This window comes from Patella vulgata, chromosome 2, assembly GCF_932274485.2.
Source record: "Patella vulgata chromosome 2, xgPatVulg1.2, whole genome shotgun sequence".
NCBI lineage: Eukaryota > Metazoa > Mollusca > Gastropoda > Patellidae > Patella > Patella vulgata.
The window spans coordinates 4,846,122-4,867,575 of record NC_065880.2 but is presented as its reverse complement, the minus strand read 5'-3'; the positions used below and the strand labels follow the sequence as shown (position 1 = coordinate 4,867,575).

The 21,454-nt window shown below is 34.5% G+C and overlaps 3 long non-coding RNA genes across 3 annotated transcripts; all 3 read right to left on the bottom strand.

Annotated features, from left to right (window-relative positions):
- Positions 1-581: 581 nt before the first annotated feature.
- Positions 582-7,695, bottom strand: LOC130010804 (uncharacterized). The gene is made up of 3 exons (XR_008786081.1): positions 7,615-7,695; positions 4,863-5,037; positions 582-1,124 (listed from the first exon to the last, which is right to left on the bottom strand). It is a non-coding gene; the product is annotated as an uncharacterized LOC130010804 (long non-coding RNA).
- A 5,338-nt stretch (positions 7,696-13,033) lies between these two features.
- On the bottom strand, positions 13,034-14,259 carry LOC130010803 (uncharacterized). The gene is made up of 3 exons (XR_008786080.1): positions 13,998-14,259; positions 13,713-13,792; positions 13,034-13,365 (listed from the first exon to the last, which is right to left on the bottom strand). It is a non-coding gene; the product is annotated as an uncharacterized LOC130010803 (long non-coding RNA).
- A 1,104-nt stretch (positions 14,260-15,363) lies between these two features.
- LOC126810288 (uncharacterized) lies at positions 15,364-18,300 on the bottom strand. The gene is made up of 3 exons (XR_008786189.1): positions 17,953-18,300; positions 16,837-17,020; positions 15,364-16,456 (listed from the first exon to the last, which is right to left on the bottom strand). It is a non-coding gene; the product is annotated as an uncharacterized LOC126810288 (long non-coding RNA).
- Positions 18,301-21,454: the final 3,154 nt, after the last annotated feature.

Genomic DNA, 21,454 nt, shown 5'->3' with positions numbered 1-21,454 from the left:
TGTCAATGCAGTACAATAGCACGCTAACCCCAGTTCATTAATGTTTGTAGTTTTTAGCCTTATTTGTGTTGATCGCTTAGCTTTGTTTATTTGCTACAGAATTAGATGTGTCCAGCAGTTTGTTTGATCTTTACTTTACTTACTTATTTACTTAATATGCGGTATCATATTAATATGGGCGGAGATGCCATCCTAACCGAAACGTCATATGGGCGGAGTGGAAGTGCTAATCACCAAACATCATCTCTCGTACCCACACGTCTTTTGTTCATTTGCTGTATTGAAGCTATTATATATTAAAGCTAATATTCTGCATTATGAAGCTATTATTCTGTATATTATAGCTGTAATTATTTGTAGTAAAGCTATAATTATGTGTATCGAATCTATAATTATGTATATCGAAGCTATAATCTGTGGATATAGAATCGTCACTAAATCATTTTATTATTATTATTATTATTATTATTATTTATAAGCGTTTATATAGCGCCATTTCCACAAAAGTGCTCAATGGCGCTTTACAATAAAGATAATATGATTGACAAAACAAATATAAGATTAAAACATAAAAAGTGAATAATATACATAAAAGTTGAGTAAAAGGAAGTATTGCATAAAATATAAATATAGTTATCACAGAGATGATTAATTAAAAGCCCTATTAAACAAGTGCGTTTTTAGAGAAATCTTAAATGATGACAGAGAAGTGCATGACCGAATGGAATGAGGAAGTTTATTCCATAGTTTGGGGGCAGCTACCCCAAAAGCCTTCTCGCCGAAACTGACGAGATTATTCGCGTGGTGTGTTAATATTACCCATATTATAATAACCAGTTTGTTCTCGTGTATTTAAAGAATCATAAACAACAGTTTCTTGATCTGTTGTTCCTCTTGGTGCCGCGTCATACGGGTGTTCATAATGCTGGTTGATTTGGGCATCTTCAGTTTCTATAGTTGAATGTTGGCTGTTGTTCAAACTGTGTGTTTGTCCATTGGCTGTATTCTGTTGTCGTGTATTTAAAGAATTGTACACGGTCGGTGATTCATCTCTAAATCTGGTTGGTGCCGAGTCATATTGGTGATCATGTTGGTGTAACTCTGAATTCAGTTTCGACAACCTCCTGTAAGTATACACGCATTTTGAATACATGATTTTATCATCGTTAGAAAATAAAGTTATAACTGATGGCGATCCAGCTAATCAACGAGGACACCTTTAATGGCAGTAACCGGGAGAAGGAAACACAGAGCACGTTAATGGTAGCAGAATACCATACATGTGCATCCAACTCTTCTACAATAATGCCGTTATGATTGATATACTAACCCCCGTTTTCCATGTAGTTGGTCTAATGCAAATGTAATTGGGCTGTTTTGACGTAACCGGCGAAAACATTGACGGAAACGAAAAGAAAACGCATACATGGTAATCGGACTGCGGGGTTTATTTGATAAAATGCTGAGAAACACTGTAGTAGTTTATTATTATTATTACCTGTTTGTTATTAGTATTATTATTATTATTATTGTTTCACACTGCGTAGCTTGTGTGAAACACTATTGTTTTTGTTAAAATTATTATTCTAATTATTATTATTATTCAAATTCAGTTTTGATTATATCTCAGCAACTGCTTGTCGCATCGTTTCAATTTCTTCGGTGGGTGTGACTTAGAGGATAAAACTATTTTGAACGTTCCGTGACAATGCGAAATGTCCGAAATCACGGAAGCATTCGTTTTTAAAAATATTCCAGTAATTTTAACAATAATCGTTGGATTTTAACTTTCGATGCATTTTGGCATAGCCGGAGACAGGGGCACATAGCTACGCTACTTTTGATTTTCGGCAAATCGTCGCAGATATTAGGCGCCAAATTTAGAAAATTTAAATTTTTACTATTTTTTTTTTATTTATGAATATTTTTTAGTCGTGTTTTACACAGAATTAAAGAGTCATCTGACTTGAGCAAAAATGTGATTTTTTTTTGTCTCCGTAGTTTTCCTTAGCCGCCATTGGCTAATTCAGTTTTTCAGTCCTAGATTAATTATTTATTGTTCGATTTGTATAAAACAAAGTTCATATGCTCCGTTGTCTCAATTGTCATTTTTGTTGTTACCGGTAGAGTTATTTGTCGGCATCGGAAGTGGCGTAATTTTACCAAAAACTACAATTTTGACAGTTAGGTACCATTTTTCGAAAGCAAATATTATTTTTTTAAAAACTGATATAATTAAAAGAGTGTACCCTTTAAAGGTGCAAAAAAGTGTGAGCTCAGATTTTTTAATTTCGATTTCATTTTCGAGCAAATTCGATTAAGAGGTGAAAAAGGGTGTAAAATTGACCTATTTACAACCCATTCAGGCTTTTCAGATTTTAAAATCTACGTAACTTTTATAAACTTGTAGCTATAATCCATACGAAGAAAATGTATGTTTATATTAGTTTGTAATATAAGCAGTTGCCTAGAAATGGGCAATTTTGCATAAGTCACTGTTTTCGTTATTTTGCCTGTAGAATAGTCAATAATTATTGGATTTTCATAAAAGTGACACCATTTGATTCAAAAAGCAAGTATGCGTCATATCTTATTGATTACAATTTAAAATTGACACCGGAAGTGACGCCATTTTGTCAAAAACTGCATTTTTTAACTTTTAAAATCAATATTTTTTTCAACCAAGAATTATTTAATATGTATTAATATTTTTAACTTTTGGTTTAAATTAACATATTAATAAATTTCATACGGTCATATAGATATCATAAAATTGTTTCTAACTTGTTCGGTTGCGGAGAAATAGACGGTTTTCTACAAGTCACTTTTGAAGGTTTTTGGTCCATAAAAGTGTCAATTATTATTCGATCTTAAAATTTTCACCATGTGATGCCCAATATCATAGACGGTGTTATAAAACCAATTTAACATTTTTAGTATCACCGGAAGTAATGTAATTTTGGCAAAAACTGTATTTTAAGCCTTCAAAACAGATATTTTATTCTGATTTGTAATGTTGATTCCAATCAACAAATAGAATGAACCCATATGATCATACAGATACAACAAAATGGTTTCTAACTTGTACGGTTGCCAAGATGACTTGGCAACTAGTCGAGCACCGTTTTTTTGTACAACTTGAAACGGTTGAAGGAGATATCTGGAATGCCAGCCAGGAGTCCAATTCCATAGTCCAACTGAGATGTGACCAATGCTTATACAACTCTAGCGCATGAATCTTTAGTAAGATACCTCCTGATTCTGGATATTGGTTTTATCTCATGTACATTTTACACATAGTACTGTTAACCACATAGTATTGACTTGTCCATGGTGAAACCCAGATTTCGTGCTTTACATGATGATGATGAAATTTCGGTATCGCCGATGTTTAATTTTGGTGAAAAGTCGATACTGTACAGTTGTGATCAGGAATTATGTCTTCTCATGGTTCAGCTTTAATTTGTTTTGATTCATCCATGTCCGAATAGCATTGCTACAGGATTCTAGCTTCGTTAGGGCACTGTGTATTGACAACTGGTCTGAAGGAATGAATGTGTTGTACAATTGCGTACAATTGTTGTACAATCGGTAAAACCATGATAGCTGAAACCATGTTTATGAATGATTTTTCCAAGTGGAAGTACATACAGTAAGGGAAGAAGTGGACCTTTTATTGACCCCTGTGGGACTCCAATGGACAGTGGTATGAATATGGACACATCGGCCTTTGTCAGTTAAATAAGACTTTAACCAATCCAGCGCCGATCATTTGATTCCCACTGCAGTCGATTGAACAAAGTGCTATAGTAGTATAAGCTTGCTATCCATTGCTGCATCAATATCGGCTTTTACCTTTGAAAGTGCTGTCTCTTTGCTGTGACCTTCTTTATAAGCAGACTGCAATGGCCCATGGAGATCGTTAGCTTGCAGATAATTAGTGATTTGTCTTGCTATCACCCTTTCGAGCACCTTTCCGAACTCAAGATTTGAGACAGGGCGATAGTTCTCAAGGATCTAGCAATCAAGCGATGGTTTCTTCAGAAGTGGAATTACAAGGTCGGTCTTTAATGGAGTCGGCACACAGCTGTTGGCAATTGAAGAATTTATGATGGTAGTGATGAAAGGAAGGAGTTCATCTAATATTGGTTTGGACCTCCGAAGCCATGTTGGAAGGGGATCTGATCTTACCAATGATGGACATGTTCATCTATAACTGGGCAAACCCAAACAAACGGCTTGGTAAATCATGTTCTTCAAACGCCCTTAATCCACTGCTAGTATTGTCAAAGTACGTCTGATATCACTGAATTTGTCATGAAAGAAGTCACTAAAAGTAAAACGTTCAGCTAGCACAACATCTGAATTAGACTTTGATAATTTCTTTTGATTTTCAGATATAAGTATATCGATAACATTAAAAAGATCTTTAGAATCTGTTACAGAGAGTTTAGTTATATAAAACGTTGTCTTAGCATCCGAGATCAATTTTATGACCTTCTTGGACTTTGTTTGGAATAACTGTCTATTAACTTCAAGGCCCGTGTTTACACATTTTCTTTCTGCTTTTCGTCTGAGAATTATTTCAGACTAAATGACATCAGTATACAAGGCGTTTTGGTGGTTGCCTTTACTTTTGCGGGACATTACAGGAGCAAATACGTCAAGTGTGGACTCAATGACCCGAGAATACCGATGCAGCAGAGTTAGAGGATCATCAGAATCAATACATGGTGATACTATAGATGGCTATAATTTTAACTATTCAATATTAATGATATAACAATATTTACGTATAAACAATATTTACCTATTCGTTATGACCAATACCAATATAGTATTACTAGTTTAAGAATGTTTACCTATTTAGTGTTTTGAGTACACTGTTGAAGTATACTACTAATATAACTATGATGACAATACAGATGACTATAACTGTCCCCAACACTCCACCAACAATAGCTAGATCGTCAACTCCATCAACAATCATTGTTTCTCTACCACCAATAGTTACATTATCGGATGTTGTTTCTGCAACTGATCAATTGAAATACAAAGAAACATTATTCATATGTTTTTGTACAATAGATATTATTGATAGACGATCTAAATTTGTGTACATTAGTAATTAAAAATCACCTTGCGTTAATATATACTCTTAAAAAAAAGTAGGGGATATTCAGAAAAAATACAAAACTGCACTGTGGAAATGCACTGCTGTTTTTATTAGAGGTAACCAGTGTATGTTAATAACAGGCCCGTTGTCTACACATGAACATAAACAGTTCATATAAGCGGCTTATCTGACGGCCCCATTTCATTCGCAAAGAGATACACTATCAAAAGTGAAAATGGACGTTTTTGATTTTTGTCTTAATAATGAGTAATTGCTCCACCAATCCTCAGACATTCAGCAATTCGTCGTGGCATGCTCCTAATCAATCGTCTAATTACGATTTGGGGCAATCTTACCCACTCTTCTTGCAGTGCCACGACCAATTCTTGCAGTGTTGTCGGTTGACATTGACGAACACGTCTACCGATCAAATTAAACGTAACACACTAAAGAAAAGATACGCTAAACAGTAAATATTATGCAAGAACCGATACGAAAGCAAACATGGATAGGATAAACCAGCAAGCGGCAGTTTTCATCAACCCTTCCATGAAGTGTCAAATCTGACAATGAACTCCTCCATCGTGTATGGCGCTATTGTGTGTCGCACATGCAGCTCAGTGGTTCTGTTGGGGAGATATGTTCTTCATCCGTGAACATACTTTCAAAGCATGTCGAGTGTCCATGACTATTTATCATATCACAACCTGTATTTGCATTTCAATATCCCCTACTTGTTTTGAAGAGTATAGTTTCTCGAGATTGTTCAGTTGCTTAAGAAGTAAAGAAAAGGCGAATCAAACAAATCTTAATATCATGATTGAATAATAATTACTAACTAATCTGGTTGCGACTCACTTAAAATGTAGCTTTTGTCTTGATTGAAATATTTATTGAAATAACAATTCATACAGAAACGTTTTTAATTGAGAATCAACGATTTCAGAAAATAAGGTTGTCCTTTTAATATTTAAAATAGGGTCTTACATGTATTTATACAGTCATAAAATAATGGGTAATGGTAATGAATGACGCTCAAGCTTTTAGTCATTCAGCGATTCTGTCCTTTTTCTCCTGCTATTGTACTACCTTCAAATGGATATTTCTGCTTTTCGGTGTCGTCTTCAGTTAGTTAGGGTTATTTGTTAACTCCGTAATTAATGGGAGTGTATCAGTTATGTGATACATGTAGGATTCTTAAATATACAGTTATTTGAAAACGAAGTCATTTACAAACATAACACGTATACATAATTTCGTTTACATTTAACTTAAGTGATCACATTTGTATATACTAAATCTCGACAATTTAACTATTAAAATTAGGTTTCGTCTCTAGAAAGTGATACCTAATACTGAAATGAAAGACATATGTGTCGTTTTATTCGGTGTATAGAAAAGAACGATGAGTAATCATTTACTCTGTAACTATCATGGTTAGTTTCTCGGCTTAAAGCTACACAGGGGTGGAGCTGCTAGTCGTACAGGCAAGTAATACACTTACCTATGGTACTACACTGATATTCTATCTTGCTGTAAGAATGATATATAGGACTACCATTAAAACAAAATGAAGATCTTTGATTCAAACCATTATTTATATTAAGAGTGCAAGTTGATCTCCCAATACATGTTTGTTGTAATACTGATAGACGAGGTTGATTGTAAGGTGTAAAACAATCTCCACACTGTTCTCTACAACATGTTGTATCAACACAGCTAGATACACCACTACTACTACATCCTCGTCTATATCCAAACGTTATATTAGTTATTGATATAACCAGTGGTTCTGTACAGATTAGTTTATGTTCAGCACATACTCCTATTTCTGGTGGACCAAAACAAGCTATACTGACCTTAGATTCTGAAATCATATACGGCGTTAAAATACAGATGGGACGTCGTCCTTTGATGTTTGCATACTATCATTTCAAATAATGGTACGGACAATGTGCCAAATGTACATTATTTATACACGTTGGAATTTTGAACCCGCTTGACGTATTTTATTGCAAAGAACGTGCCAGAGTTTGGCGTCCCTCGTGTTGTTTCAATATAATATTTAATGTCTCGCTCTCGACCAGAAACCACACATAATGTATCCTTAATATCGATAAGGAAACTATCATGTGTCTAGACTGAAACTAACTGAGAATGGGGTACGTGTAATTTGTTTTTGTTTTATCATTGGTAACCCAAATGTAGCACAATCGTCTAAAAGTTATACGATTCTGTTTAGCATTAAAAGTTATATTACGCTGCACCCATGCAAAACGTATTGAGAATAAATAAAGCGCTGATGCTTTGTGGTATGGGTAGATTATAATTTAACTAGACTATATAATTATAACATGTGTTATGGGTTGATTATATTTTAACTGTTTTACTTACCAACCAGTATAACGATGTTATGGGTAGATTATAATTTAACTGGTTTACCAACAGACAGTGTATCACGTGTTATGAGTAAATTATAATTTAACTGTTTTACTTACCAGACAGTATAAAACATGGAAAGAGACAAACACAATAAACCAATATGTTGATCATTCTATAATTAGCTAACATCACACTTCTGAAATTATTATAACAGCAAGCATTCTAGAATTAATATAGCTTGGTATGTTTTAATTTCAATAAATTCGAAAAGGTCAAGGCTAAAATATTGTATAGTAAAATGAATAGCGAATTTGTAAATCTTGAATACACACTATTTAAGACATTTAACTAAACACACCTAAACTTACGTATTAGAAACAGTTAGCCTTGATACGTCCTAGTATTTATGTTTTTTCTATTCTACTATTTCATTTAATTATCATGATAGTATACATTCCCGGTCAAACGTACTGGAGGATCACGTCGCTAAGTGGGTAAGACGCTAGCTTGCTTGCCTGGAGGTCGGGTGTTCGATCCCTGCATTGGCCGAGAAAGTTCATCCAGATTTTCCGGCGTGGTTCTCCCTCGTCAGTGATGCAGGACGGAGGGGCTGACAAGGAAAGCTGTCTAGTCGTTCGGATGGGACGAAAAACCGAGGTCCCGTGTACACATTGGCGTGCACGTAAAAGATCCCTTGGCAGTTGGAATTCGATATAAGAGTAGTCCGTAGTGCCGCTGTCCGGTAAAATTTCCCTCATAGCACACTGTATGGCGTATGCCCGTCTTCATTAGCCCAGGTTAGGAGCAGAACAGTAGGACGTTAAACTCCATTTCATTTCCTTTCATTTCATTTCCAACGTACTGTGTCTGTTCTTAGCGATTGAATCTAAATATATGATGATATATATAATGCATGTTTACATTAACATGATAAAATTATATAATACTATACCTGTGTAATATATGTGTCACCGTGAAGAATTAAAACTATTTAAAGTTACATAGAAGTTGTCGTAACATACCTGTATATAACACCACTTTACTATCAGATTACCTATGTCCTTCTATACAGTTTATACTAAATAGGCTATACGTTTGTTATATTCGGGAGGTATATATACATCACATGTGTCGTGTGTTCAGTGAATTATGTAATATTATAATAGTGTAATATTATAATAGCTTGTGTATTTCTAAACTTGTTTTTTTCAGAAATGAAATGAAATGAAATGGGGTTTAACGTCCTACTGTTTTGCTCCGAACTGGGCTAATGAAGACGGGCATACGCCATACAGTGTGCTACGAGGGAAATTTTGCCCGGACAGCGGCACTACGGCCTACTCTTATATCGAATTCCAACTGTCAAGGGATCTTTTACGTGCATGCCAATGTGTACACGGGACCTCGGTTTTTCGTCTCATCCGAATGACTAGACAGCTGTCCTTGTCAGGCCCTCCGTCCTGCATCACTGACAAGGGGAAACCACGCCGGAAAATCTGGATGAACTTTCTCGGCCAATGCAGGGATCGAACACCCGACCTCCAGGCTGTTTTTTTCAGAAGTTAATAACCCCGACTCGTGTAAGTGGTATAGTATATAATATGTAGATCACATGACAGGGGTTGAAAGAAATTGTGAACAGATTTCAATGGAAGTGAAATCGCTAAGTTCAAAAACACAAGTCCCAAACTGAAGAAATACTATACATGAGCGAAATCGTTGATGTTTGGTTCACCCGCTGGTCGAATTGACGTGGAATGACCCACTGACTAATCATTCAATAGAGTACAGGATAAAGATTATTATTGGTACAAATCTTCGAATAGTCAGTTGAACGCTTTCTGTCAGAGATGGAGCAATTTGTTTGAACGTTTAGCTGACAAGCAATATCATTCAATATGGACACACATTTGAAGTTGCATACTATTAAGATTGCAACTGTCCGCCCTACATTTCAACGTAACCAGCATCTTATCCTTCGGCCTTAAAGTCAGCAAATGTGCATACAAACCGTTTTCTTCGATTCTACACTCCAAAATCAACAGCTATTGACACCCAGAAATATATTGGTGCCGAGTGTCCATATTCGTTAGACTGACAGTGCTGTGTGATGGAAAGGTAAAGCGACGCTGTCTTCCGGTGAGTGCAATGAAATGACAGCTATAGTTAAGGCAGAGTTCTGGGTTGGGAATAAAATACGAACACATATACTTCAGCACAACAAATGGTAAATTTTAATGACAATGTAACCAGAAATCAATATCTAACCACGCTGAAGCTTCGATAAATACATATGATTTCAACAGCATCATTGTCATGATTTTACTAGCTATAGTAATATTTCGCTTTTAAGATATTTTTTTTGGATTCTTATGATAGTATCCTTTGTGATCATTATCGAGCAATATATTTGATGAGGCCCCTAGCTGAAAATGTCTGTGGGTCCTTTGTATCAACGGTGAAAAGAGAACATATTATTCTGGCAATTGTCCGTCACACTCACATAATCACATAAATGGTATAAAATCTACTTCCGTCAAGGGTCATTTTATATCATAAATGGTAGTACTTGCAGTACGCATGGCCATAAATAATGACTGATTGTTGTCAGTTATTTAATAACGTTATCGTTTACAAGCAAATATTTACAACAACTGAAATAACGTAAAATAATTTTATTGACCACTGTAGTATTTTGGATACATAATAGATACGGGTTCTTCGGGTCCATTAGTCAGCCATTTAGAAAGATATACCAAACATAAAACATGCTATTATATTGAACTAGTATATTATTATATATAGCCGAGAGCTACGGTGTCTCAGTGATAAAAGCACTAGTTAATGAGATTTCAGGTTCGTTACCCGTTGTTGGCTGAGTAGGTTCCTTGGGACTTTCCAGTGTGGTTTGGCCTTGTCTGGTGCAGGGGTGGGGGGGGGGCTGACAAGAACAGCGTCTAGTCGTTTGGATACGACGAAATACGAGTTCATGTGTACACGTACCAACCACAAAACCCTCAATTGCTGTATTGAAGCCATTTTTCTGTCTATTGAAGCTATTATTCTGTATATTAAAGCTATTGTGCTGTATATCTAAGCTGTAATATCGTATTTGTGTTTATCTATGACAGGGAATATACTACCACCCCACCAACCCCCAATGAACGATTGTATTCACGTGCTGTGTTGATATTACCCATATTATAATAACCAGTTTGTTCTCGTGTATTTAAAGGATCATAAATAACAGTTGGTTGGTCTGTTACTGCACGTAGTGTTGATTCATATTCATGTTCGTTTTCCTGGTTGTTTTGGTTGATTTGTGGATCTTCATTGTCTATAGTTGAATGTTGACTGTTGTACGAACTGTGTGTTTGTTCATTGGCTGTATTATGTTGTTGACCACCATTCTGTTGTCCTATATTTAAAGAATTATACACAGCCGGTGATTCATCTCTAGATCTGCTTGGTGCTGCGTCATATTGGTGATTATTTTGGTTTGGCTCAGAATTCTGTTTAGACAACCTCCTGTAATTATACATGCATTTTGAATAACTTAGTAATGGATGAATTCTAAAGAAATTTACACATGGTGCACATGGTGGGGTAATGATCGTAAGAAAATAAAGTTTAGGGGTGCAACTTGGTGGGGGTGCAACTTGGAAAAAACACAAGCCACGATAAGTCTAGGATCGTATCCTCTACATGTACACCTATCCCTCCCACATTAATAGTATCAATACTATGTTATCATGTCAGGAGTGGGTTGGTATAATGCTGGCAAATCAGCATAGCAGTATGCTGATACGGTAAAGTATATTACTAATAAATCAATGTTGAGATATTTAGTATTAATAATATAACACAAATTACGTATTTAATAATATAACACAATTTACGTTTTTAATATTTATCTACTTAGTATACCCCCTGGGGTGTAGGGGGTGATAAGAATATACCCTTCGTATGTCCTAGTATAACTACTATAACAATATTTACCTGTTAAAGTATATTACTAATATAACAATATTCACTTGTTGATGTATATTACTAGTATAACAATGATGATAATACAAATAACTATAACTGTTCCTAACACTCCACTAACAATAGCTACTTCTTCACATCCACCAACAGTCGTTGCTTCTGTACCAGACAAATATACAGTATTGATTGTTGATTCTGTACCTGATTGAATTTCAAAGTAGCATATTCATAATGTTTATTAATACACATATTTATGGATTAATAGATTATTTAGCTTTGTGTAAAAGGACATGCGAAAATAAAGACAGAAAGAGTAACACAATATATTATACACGAATAATAATAACTAAGCGCTAAGGTGTTTTTCTGCGCGATTAAGTTTTGGTATACTGATATGAAATGAACTGTGGTTTTATGGCAAGTTAGTACCAACCGGGATATGTTGCGCCGCCATATATGTGACGAATTATTTGAGACCGGCTAAAGAGAATCACAGGATGTAGTATACTTATGTGACACAGTGTCGAGTAAAACTACAGCTTTAATATTTTCATTCAAGATTTTAGTTACTCCGTGATTCCGCACTTGTTCGCTTGCTGTTGTGCTACCATCACCTGTATGTTCCTACTTAGACGTTTTATAAAGTCAAGTTTCAGCTACAGTTATGATTATTTGTGTAACACGGTAATGTGAGTATGTTAGCTATGTTATGCATAAAAGAAGAACTTGTTTGGAACCGACGTCAAAGCGGATGTACATGTAAAAACACAAAACCGAAACCATCTGAACAGTGGAACAGGCAACAGTCATTTACAAACATAATACGGCTAAATAATTTCGCCCACATTTAACTTGACTAAATATATTTGCAAAGGTTCAATCTCTAAAATATATCTGAGTTTTGTCACTTGAAAGCGATACCTAATGCAAGGATTAAGTCTAGTTTTGTTGTATAGCCATTGACGAAATGCAATTATATACTATATATTTTATTACTATTTAATTCTAGTCAAAATAGCTTGACCAATGTCCGAATTGATATCTCTTTAATGTTTCTGGTCTTTTAACTGTTTGGGTTTATACTTAATGTAACGATATATATTACGTAATTATAGTAAACACGCGTTCTTGCTATGTCCATATCGTCTTCTGTATTTAAACATCTGTTTCCAATGTACAATTTAACATTTCTGATCAAATATTATTATATAATTATTTTAATCGTAAGCTTGTATATATGTTCTATATTCTACTGTAACTTTAGTCTGGTGACCGGCTCGCCCTAGCGATACCTATCTCGTTATTGTGACCGTTAGCCAGTTTTGGGCACTCGTTTATTAAAAGTACAATTTTAACTATTTATCTGAGTTTTCGTCGTTAGTGTTGGAATAAGCTACAACCCCCAGAATACAGCACTTGGGCACAAGTAAACACGTACCAAAGGGTAGAGCTGCGGCAACTAATAAACTTACTTATGGGGTAGAGCTGTCTGTCGTGACACTTGCTAATACACTTACCTATGGTATTACACTGATATTCTATCTTGCTGTACGAATGATATATAGGAATACCATTAAAACAATATGAAGATACTTTATCCAAGCCATTATTTCTATTAAGAATACAACTAGACCTCCCATCACAGGTTTGTTGTAATACTGATAGAAGAGTTTGGTTGTAAGGTGTAAAACAATCTCCAGTCTCTTCTCTACAACACTCTGTATCAATACAGCTAGCTACACCACTAACTCTACACCCTTGCCTATATCCAAACGTTATATTAGTTATTGATATAATAGATGGTTCTGTACAGATGAGTTTATGGTCAATACAACCTCCTATACCTGGTATACCATAACACACTGTACTAATTTTAGTTTCTGAAGGTAAAATATGATATCTTCAAAATTGTAACATATATGGCGATAATATACTATCGTGTGTCTAGAAGGAAATTGGTTGAGAATGGGGTACGTGTCATTTGGTTGTTTTTAATGGAAACCCAGTATAACATGCCATGAGTAATGTTTTACTTACCAGACAATATAACCTGCATTGAGTAATGTTTTACTTACCAGACAGTATAAAATGTTATAAGTAAAGTTTTACTTACCAGACAGTATAACATGCTATGAGTAAAGTTTTACTTACCAGAGAGTATAACATGCAATGAGTAATGTTTTACTTACCAGACAATATAAAATTATATGAGTAATGTTTTACTTACCAGTTAGTACAAAATATGGAAAGAAACAAACACAACAAACCAATGTCTTTATCATTATTTTATTAGCTAACATCACCCTTCTGAAAATATTTAAACAGCAGGAATTCTAGATGTAATATAACAAGGTGTGTTTTAAATTACTTAAATCCAAATAAAAGTCAAGCATAAATTGATGTTTTCTATTCTACTATTGTATTTAAATATGATGATATTATGCATGGCGATATTATCATTACATTTAAGGCTTTATTTGATCTACCGCGACTATATCTATATTATACATACCTAGTGTATTATTATTACATATAATACAGTATTTGGTTAACTGTTACTTGGTCTATACACGTCACCTGATGTTACCACCATGAAGAATTAAAATTATTCAAAATCACACAGAAGTTGTCGTAAAATACGTGTACACTACACCAGCCTTTCTACTGTGAGGTTACGCATGTCAGTCTAATAAATGGGTAACTTCTATATGGCCCACCTGTCTTATATTCATGTATCTGAATATTACAGGAAGTATATTAACTGTTAGGCCTATAGTATATAACTCTCGGGTTCTATTGTATTGTAGTGTAATCTTACAATAGTTCGCATGTCATACCTGGATACATTGTATAAATTCGTGTAAGTGGTGTATATAGACCACATGTGTTTATAGTCATGTACCTGTATATGAATTATATTGAGTGGTTTAATACCTGTCTAAATCTACATTTTATTATTATGATTATAACATCTAAAATCACTATATTTCTTGAAGCTAACAACCCACATTATACCCATATCAATTATGCACATCTATTACTTTTCTACGTCATCCACTTTCCAAATATATAGAATATGGTTACATATTTCTTTTAAAGGACAATATTGGTGTCAGTCATTATCACATATGTGATAAAACTAAGTAAACACGTTCCAAATATAATTTTAACACAGAGATCATTGCTACGATATCTGAGCAATACAGGTTTCCTGAATCGGAAGTGACGAACGCCAAAGGAAAACACGAGTCATACCTCTATATAACTGACTGATGTGACGAGTGATAACAGATACACGGCCGAATTTCTGCTCACTAATAATTCCGTCCAATAGCTGCATTACTCAGCTATCGTAGCAATGGTGTCTGTGTTAAAATTATATTTGGAATGTGTTTAACCAGCTCTATCACATATGTGATAATGACTGGCACCAATATTGTCCTTTAATTGGGCCAATGTATACCGATCGCGTGACAATGCAGCCAAGGTTTTTGAAGTTTGGACAAGAGTGTCTCGATAATACACACATGTCCCGATTATCCATTTTAACATTAAACTATTAAATACATCGAGTGTTTATCTATTCAATATCACGACCAACCGATGTTCTATAGTGTTGATAATTGGCTTGTCATGTGAACACATGCCTAATTAATAATTTCAATCAATATAGAAGGCACGGGTATCAAAAACCAAATAGAACGATTACCTTTGGTAATATGAATTTATTGGTGTCCAGTTGCCCATATACATTGGATTGGACTGTTAATGTTCTGAGATTGGTTGGCAAAGCGACACTGAATTTTTAAAAAATTGTATTTAGGTTCTAATAAATTTATTAGTAATACACATAACCGAGCAATACATTTGATGATTAATATTATATAATCTAATAGTAATATTATATAATACAATAGTTACAGATTAACAATCAGGCTTACATTAAGCGTGCATGGGACCCCTGACTGACCACTGTACATCAACAGTGGAAGGTGGTAGTACTTGTAGTACGCATAAATTATTACGTTCCCTTTTACAAGCATATCCAAATGATCACAACTGAATTAGCGTAAAATGATTTTAATGAATTTAGAACCATGTAAATAAATAAACACTGTATTATTAATCTCAAAACATTGTATTAGTATAAATATTATTTACACAGATAACGGGTATCGATATCAAAATATTTTTTATTTATTCCATATTAGTTTTCCTTGAAAAAAATAAACACAAAGTTAGTATGAAATTAATCTACTCCTGTCATACACAAACGGTATAATAAAACATCGTATATCTTCAACAAAGAAACTATATGTTTGTAGCTGGAGGGCCACGGTAGCTCGGTGAGTAAAGCACTAATCCAACCCGGAGGGCGGGGTTTGCTGTCGGTGTTGGCCGAGAATGTTGCACGGGGTGTTCGTGTGGTCATTGGTGCAAGACATTATTACGATATTGTATTCATATGGGCGGAGGGGTTGGTGTTAACCAGTAATCGACGACAGCCTAACCATAGCGTCATTATTCAACATCTTTATTGAAGCTATAATTATGTATATTGAAGCTGCAATATCGTATTTGTGTTCATCCATTGCCTGTGTTCAGTAGTTATAGAATCATCATTATAAACATAATTGGGAATACACTACCACACCAACCCCCACTGAATAATTGTATTTAACTGCTAACTGTGTTGATGTTACCCATATTATAATAACCAGTTTGTTCTCGTGTATTTAAAGAATCATAAACAACAGTTGGTTGATCTGTTGTTCCCTTGGTGCCGCATCATACGGGTGTTCGTAATGCTGGTTGTTCTGGTTGATTTGTGAATTTCCACCGTCTATAGTTGAATGTTGTCCTGTATTTAATGAATTGTACACAGTCGGGGATTCATCTCTAGATCTGGTTGGTGCTGAGTCATATTGGCGATCATTTTGGTGCGACGCTGAATTCACCTTCGATAACCTCCTGTAATTATACATGTATTTTGAATTCTATTACAAGATACACGTGGTAGGGTAATGATGTTTGAAAAAAAAAGTTTGTATTGGTTAACCGACTAATTAAAGAGGACAACTTTAATTGAAGCATGTTGGAGTAAAAACAAACAACGTTAACTATAAGACTGTAACCCCCACCCCAATAGAATGGCAAGTATGTATATTCACCCCTTCCACCACAATGAATGTATTACAGGTATTGATGTGCTAAAAGTTTATTGATAGAATTATGAGACTCATTATAGTAGTAAAGTATTTTAATAGTTACGAATATTTACGTATTAATAATGTACCAATGGTATTACTAATATAACAATATTCGCCTGTTGAAGTATTACCAATATTCACCTGTTGAAGTATACTACTAGTATAACAATGATGGCAATACAGATGACTATAACTGTTCCTAATATTCCACCAACAATAGCTAGATCTTCACATCCACCAACAATAGCTACTTCTTTACCTCCATCAACAAACGCTGTTTCTGCACCACCCAGAGTTTCATTATCGGCTGTTGATTCTGTTGTAACTGATAATTTGAAATACAAATTAGCATTATGTATAATGTTGTATTATTTTTTAATACGTGTATATTTATAGACTATCTAGATTTGTGAAAATTGAAAATGCAGATGGCAAGTAAAAATTACTTTGCGTTAATAAAGTTTCTCGGGATTGTTCAGTTCCTAAAGAAGTTATTTCAGATATGATCGAAGTAGTTGCTGAAGAAGTTTTGTTTCATAAACAATCTTGGTACTTGATTCTGTGATAAGAAAAAAGTAAAGAATCAAACACATTTTATCATGAATGATTAATAATTATTATGCTTTTGTCTTGGTGTGGTCTTTTATAGAAGTAACAATTCAAACAGAAAACTTTGTTATGGCGAATCAAAGATTTCATTTAGTTAGATTTTAGACAAAAAGGCTATGTCTATAATAGGACCTTACATATATCTATATAGTCATAACAATGAAAATTGTAATCAATTACTTTCAATGTTATGGTAATGAATAGCAGGGCTAAAATGAGAATGCAATGGTCGTATTTAAAAAGAAATGGTAATGGTAATATTGGTTACATGTAATGGCCACGTCCCTGTTTTGGTATACCCATTGTCAGATTAACCTCAAAGCAAAAGTAGCATCTACAGCTCATCAGCTCCTGCAAATTACTTGCAAGCAATCAGCTATGCAGTGATCATGACATAATTCGTATAAATAAATTCGTTTAAATTTAACTTGAGTGATTACATTTGTATATACTAAATCTCGACAATTTAACTATTAAAATTAGGTTTCGTCTCTAGAAAGTGATACCTAATACTGAAATGAAAGACATATGTGTCGTTTTATTGGATGTATGCGTAATTATTTACTATGCAAGTATCTTGGCTCGGTTCTCGGCTTAGAGCTACCCAGGGATAGAGCTGTCAGTGGTACCGGCTAGTAATACACTTACCTATGGTACTACACTGATATTCTATCTTGCTGTATGAATGAAATATAGCTGTAATAGTAAATTCACAATGTGGGGATCTTTCATTCAAGCCATTATTTCCATTAAGAGTACAAGTTGATCGCCCATTACATGTTTGTTGTAGCTGTGATAGAAGAGTTTGGTTGTAAGGTGTAAAACAATCTCCAGTCAGTTCTCTGCAACATATTGTATTAATACATATACCTACAGGTGAACAGAATTATCTATATCCAAACGTTATATTAGTTATTGATATAACTGTTGATGCTGTACAGATTAGTCTATGTTCAGTACACTGTAAACCTAGTGAACCATAACAAGCTGTACTAACTTTAGTTTCTGAAAAGTAAAACATGTAAGATTAGCCCAGACGAATTTGTTATCCCAGTTCCGTTAACAGTAGACGCTTTATAATTAGTAGTATCACCATTTATATCATATACGGTGATAATGTATCCTCAATATCGAGGAAACAGTCATGTTTCTAGAGGAAATTGGCTGGGAATCGGGTACGTGTATTGCGGTTGGCTTTAATTGGATCTCAAATGTAGCACAATCGTTTAAAAGTCATTTGATTCTCTGTTTAGCATTAACGGTTATATTACGCATCCTTCAGCAGCAATACAATAAAAATAGATACAGCTTTTTGGTATGAGTATATTATATTTTAACTCTTTTACCAACTAGACAACATAACATGTGGCATACTTAGATTATAATTTAACTTGTTTATTATCTAGACAACATAACACGTGGTGAGTATAGCTTATAATTTAACTTGTTAACTAGACAATATCGCATGTATTATGCGTAGATTATAATATAGCTGTTTTACTAACCAGACAGTATAGCATTTGTGATAAGTAGATTTTAAGTATACAATGTGAGTATATTATATTTTAACTGGTTTACTTACCAGACAGAAAAACATGTGTTATAAGTAATCTATGTTTTACTAACCAGACAGTTTATAAAATGGAAAGAGATAAACACAGTAAATCAATATATTTATGATTTTGTTATTAGCCAACATCATCCTTCTGAAAACATTAATATGACAAGACTTAAATTTAATATTCTGAAATAGATCAAGGCTAACATGTTGTATAGTAATAGAGCAGTTTAAAATCTAAAATATACCCCGTTGCTTGTTAGGAGCGTGTCCGCGAGAAAACCATGCAGAAGGTGCTAAGGCTTCAATCACAGATTTTGACCAAATTTGGTTTATAAGTTGGGATAGTCCCAAAACACATAAATGTGCAATATTAGTTAAATCTTTCAATTCCTGTATGAGAAAATTGAAAAAACATTTTTCATATGGTGAAATTGCCAAAATCTGTCTTTTCTCAAATACCAACTTTGGCAAGTCCTTACACCTTTACTATACGTAGCAGAAAGACCAAACTCACACAGTTTATCGATGACTCAGTGCTGTTACCACAATATTAACTTCAGACGATTCTGTCGAACGAGATCTGTACACGGACTGGATATCAAAGCCTGTCTAAATTCCCCATTTTTCGTCACCCAAAGTTTGACGCCCTATAGCTACTTCTTTCATGGGGTGGGTTTAAAAAATTTATGCTCACGTGAACAAGCAACCTCCCAACATTTGATACAAAAAATAAAAATGACCGGAATCGACTTGACAAAAACTAGGTAAAGGAAACAATAACCCATGAAATTAACCTGTAATTTCCCTATTTTGGAGATAATTAACCGTAGTAGATAAAAAAAAAACTAACAATTTATTTTCCTTTTTATTCATATGGTGTTTACTACCAGCCCAAAAATACATTAGTATCTGTTTTATAAAAATATCTTGAAAAAAAATACTTTCAAAGGCTTGTAATCGTTCATGGCTCATCTGGCGTCAACGGGAATTGACTTCTGCAGTTGTCCACGACCTTCCATTGGAGTTTCGACGTGCTCAATCTTAACAAACATATCCATTACTCTCAAATAGACATTATTTTAAATAAAATAATCCAACGAAAATGGAAAATTCACCTAAAAGTGAGATTCGAACCACCAACCGCATGACTTCCCCCGACCCACCCTCTCACCGAGTTGCTTGTCCCAGGGCCCATGTCGTGGGCCCTGTTCAGGGGGTTTGCCTAGGGCCTCTCTTATTCTAAATCCGGCCCTGAAGGTGCAGCTGACGGTGCCCGGGAGCTGTAGCTACCATACTACACTGTTCAATGTCACCCACTTCGACGCAATTAGGCTTCGTTGCCGTTAATATTTAAGCTTCCACATTTCTGTATTGTAGAAATCAGTGGATGTGTCCCAAAATGAATAGTGGAAACATGCTCTGAAATTAAACATTTTGTAGCCATTTTCGGTAACTTGTTTGAAAATGAAATCTTAAAGAGACAATACAACAAATATGTTAAAGGGACAATTCGACAATACCAAATATACAATAAATACAAATACACACTTACATAGAGTACAACAAGGTACAAATAATGGCTATGGATATGATGAAAACGTATAAAAGTCAAAAATTTTATTTCTCTAATTAAATTCGCAAAAAAATGTATCACAAAAGCTTTTTTTTTTTAGCACTTTTCAATAAGCTGTATATTTTAAGTATGTTGCATTCCGGTCATTTTTTTTACACCTATGGATACTATGTGCTTAGCACTTCAAAACCACCCAAAGAAATTCTACTTGCGACCATGAAAGAGAACGTTACATTGTATCTTTTTCTGCACTATAAGGACAATGTGAATATGGTACCCGAAAACAAGTCCACACAAAATTAGTATGTATTGATTTTTTTTTCAAATTAGTGCTGGGGTAGAAGTTGACCACCCGCTTTATCAGACAGGGTCAAAATTAGAAGGTTGCTATTCCACCATAGAATGCAGTCTGTGCTTAAAAAAGGTGATAAATACACATGTGAAAACCGCAATTTTACCCATAAAATGAATAATTCCTGTACAGTCCTTTAGAGCGACATCAGACTGTAACCACTTCAGCATGTTACCTCTTGCCCCTAGGGGGTGTCATACCATAAGTTTGATCAAAAACTTTCGACCCCCCATCTTAGCACTTTTTGCGATTTTTGCATGGTCTTCTCGCGGATACACTCTTAGCATTTATGTAAACATACCCAAGCATTAAACGTGCGTATTGGATACATTCAGCCTCTGAACCCTATTTTCTATTCTATTCCATTTAAATGTCAATTTGTTATGCAATCCCAAACAACCGTTATGTGGTCTATTCCGAGAGGTTGGATTTAAATATGTATTATGCCTGTTCATGTCGCATCCACCAATAGTGGATATTAACGTAAAACAAAGATACTAAGCTTATGTAGTTTAAATATGTCTCACCGGAAGATACCACCATGAAGAAGTACTAATAACTAACATTATACATAAATTGTCATCACATACCTGTACACTCCACCGCCGTAATTACTATCAGGTTACCTATGTCTTTCTACTGTGAACTATTATATAATATATAG